Source organism: Nicotiana sylvestris, chromosome 8 (assembly GCF_000393655.2).
Source record: "Nicotiana sylvestris chromosome 8, ASM39365v2, whole genome shotgun sequence".
In the NCBI taxonomy this organism is placed as follows: Eukaryota; Viridiplantae; Streptophyta; class Magnoliopsida; order Solanales; family Solanaceae; genus Nicotiana; species Nicotiana sylvestris.
The window spans coordinates 128438702-128442441 of record NC_091064.1 but is presented as its reverse complement, the minus strand read 5'-3'; positions in this window follow the sequence as shown (position 1 = coordinate 128442441).

Sequence of the window (3740 nt, the reverse complement as noted above, 5' to 3'; positions counted from 1 at the left end):
ATTTGTAGCTCGGTGTCTCAATTGTCAGCAGGTGAAATATGAGCATCAGAGACCGGGTGACTTGCTTCAACAGATGGTTATTCCCGAGTGGAAGTGGGAAAGGATCATTATGGACTTTGTGGTTGGACTTCCTCGGACTTTGAAGAAGTTTGATGCTATTTGGGTGATTGTGGATCGGCTGACCAAGTCTACGCACTTCATTCCTATGTGTACTACCTATTCTTCAGAGCGGTTGGCAGGGATTTATATCCGGGAGATTGTTCGGTTGCATGGTATTCCGGTTTCCATCATCTTAGATAGAGGTACTCAGTTTACTTCGCAGTTTTGGAGAGCCGTGCAGAGAGAGTTGGGTACTCAGGTAGAGTTGAGCACAGTGTTTCATCATCAGACGAACGGACAATCCGAGCGCACTATTCAGATACTGGAGGACATGTTGCGCGCCTGTGTTATTGATTTCGGAGGTTCTTGGGATGAGTTTCTGTCGCTTGCAGAGTTTGCCTACAACAACAGCTATCAATCCAGCATTCAGATGGCACCATATGAGGCCTTGTATGGGAGACGGTGTAGATCTCCAGTTGGTTGGTTCGAGCCTGGCGAGGCTAGGATGTTGGGAAAAGACTTGGTTCAGGATGCCTTAGAGAAAGTGAAGGTGATTCAGGAAAGACTTCGTACAGCTCAGTCACGTCAGAAGAGCTATGCGGACCGGAAGGTTCGAGATGTATCCTACATGATTGGTGAGAAGGTCTTGCTGAAGGTTTCGCCCATGAAGGGTGTTATGAGATTTGAGAAGAAAGTAAATTTGAGTCCGCGATTTATTGGGCCGTTCGAGGTGCTTCGGTGGATTGGGGAGGTGGCTTATGAGCTTAATTTGCCACCAGCTTGTCTAGTGCGCATCTGGTATTTCATGTTTCTATGCACCGGAAGTATATTGTGGATCCGTCTCATGTTTTGGACTTCAGCACGGTTCAGTTGGATGATGATTTGACCTTTGATGTCGAGCCAGTAGCTATTTTGGGTCGTCAGGTTCGGAATTTGAGGTCAAAGAATATATCTTCAGTGAAAGTGCAGTGGAGAGGTCGGCCCTTGGAGGAGGCTACTTGGGAGACCGAGCGGGATATGTGGAGCAGATATCCTCACCTATTCGAGGCTTCAGGTATGTTCCTTGACTCGTTCGAGGACGAACATTTGTTTAAGTTGGGGAGGATGTGACGACCCGACCAGTCGTCTCATGAGTTACCGCTCCGTCTTCCCCCATTTCAGCTTATTTATGCTTCGTTATCCGTGTTTTATGTGATCGGGTTGATTGGTTTGCGGTTGGTGTGGTTTTGGTAAGAAATGAGACACTTAGTCTCTTCCAAGAAGGCTTAAGTTGGAAAAAGTCAACCGTATGTTGACTTATGTGTTAGAGGGGTCGGTTGTGAGTTCCGATGGTTCGGTTAGCTTGGGGAGGCTATTTGTGACTTAGGAGCACGATCGGAATGGGTTTTGGAGTTGTAGAGAAGATTTAGGCTTGAATTGGCGAAATTGATATTTGGCAAATTTTGGTTGATAGGCGAGATTTTGATATAGGGGTCGGAATGGAATTCCGAGAGTTGCAGTAGCTTCGTTGTGTCATTTGGGATGTGTGTGAAAAATCTAAGGTCATCCGGATGAAATTTGATAGAATGTTTTATCGAAAACATAATTCAAGAGTTCTTGGAGTTCTTAGGCTTGAATTCGATGTAATTTGATGGTTTTGATGTTGTCTGAGGTGTTTTGAGGATTGGAACGAGTTTGGAGGATGTTTTAGGATGCGTTGGTGCTTTTGGTTGAGGTCCCGGGGGCCTCGGGGTGATTTTGGATGGCTAACGGGAAGTTTGGAGTTGAAAAAATATAATAGAAAAAATGCAGCAGCTGTAGCAGGTCCAAGAGGACTACAGGGGCGCGGGCGCGGTAGGCATTGCGCGGACCGCGCTGGCTTGCACGGAAAGGGAGTGGCCGCGGTAGGCATCGTGCGGACCGCACAAAAACGGGCGCGGCCGCGGTAGGTGTCGCGCGGACCACTCTGGCTTGTGCGGACCGCGGTCAATTGGTGCGGACCGCAGTCGATTTAGTGCAGCCCGCGGTGAGAAGACCTGAAGGGTACTCTATATAAATACGAGGTTTTGGGTTTTATTTGATATTTTGACCTAAAGAGCTCGGATTTTGGCGATTTTTCGAGGGTTTTTCAAGAAATTAATCGGGGTAAGTGATTTTAACTCAGATTTGGCTAGAGTACATGAATCTATCATTGAATTCATCATTTGATTCGTGATTTGAGATGGAATTTAGGAAGAAAATTGTGAAAACTTTCAAAAATGTAAAATAATGATTTGAAGGATCAAATGTTATCGGAATTGGATAATTTTGGTGTGGTTAGACTCGTAAGGGTATGAGGATTCTGAAAATGTAAATTTTACCCGATTCCGAGACGTGGGCCCGGGGCTCGGGTTTTGCTAATTTCAAGATTTTTGATATTTTTTCGAATGTTTTCGCTTGGGCTATGTTTCCTTAGCATATTGTGACCTATTCGTTCTGATTTTGGATAGATTCGACGTGCGTGGAGGCCAATTTGAGAGGCAAGGGCATAGCGAGCTAGAGTTTTGGCCAGTTTGAGGTGAGTAATGATTTTAAATGATGTCCTGAGGGCTTGAAACCCCGGATTTGCACAATGTAGTACTATACTAAGTTGAGATACACGCTGTGTGACGAGCGTGAGGTTCAATCCTATAGGGATTGGGACTTGGTCCATCCCGAATGATATTTTACTACATTTTTTATTGAGACATATACTTTATTGTTGTGAATTGGGCTTGTTGCCATGCTTGAGGCCTTCTGCCGACCTGTAGAACCCTTAGGGGATTTTTGACTAGTTTTCCTCACTTATTTTGTTAAAGAATTTATATCCTCAGTCAAGTTTCCAATTGTTTAAGAATGATATGAACCAAAATTTTGAAATGTTAATCATAAATAGGAAAAGATATGAGGGCTGAGATCCCGACCATACATTATGCCCGAGAGGCTGTGATTTTTAAATGACAGAGAGGGGTCGAGGACCCAATAGTGAGGATATTTTATATGATATGGATCGGGCTGCGCGCCGCAGCAGATATATATATTATACATATTATGGATCGGGCTGCATGCCGCAACAATTACTTATATGGATCGGGCTGCACGCCGCAGCAATTATCAAGAGCTTGGGCTGAAGGAGCCCCTCTGGAGTCTGCACACCCCTAGTGAGCGCAGCCGACTATTATTATTATGGATCGGGCTGTACGCCACAGCGATATACGGATCGGGCTGCGCGCCGTAGCGGTATATATATATTTTAATTCGGTTATCATGAGAAGTATATAAATTGAGAACTGAGGATAAGAACGAATAAATGATCTGAAATGCTTGAGGAGTTGATTTATACTGATTATTATCTGTTTTACCTGGTTTAAAGAATTTCACATGATTTCCTCATTCATTGCTGCTTAAATGATTTTACTGTTTTGATATAGAATTGCTTAGAGCCTTTACGTGATTTCATACTGTCAGCCATTATTTATTGTTATTACTCACTGGGTCGGAGTACTCACATTACTCCCTGCACCATGTGTGTAGGTACATGTATTCCTGAGGCATAGAACGAGCTTTCCTGCCATTCTGTCTTCATTGGAGTTATCGAGGTAGCTGCATGGCGTTCGCAGACCCGATTTCTCCTTCTATCTCCA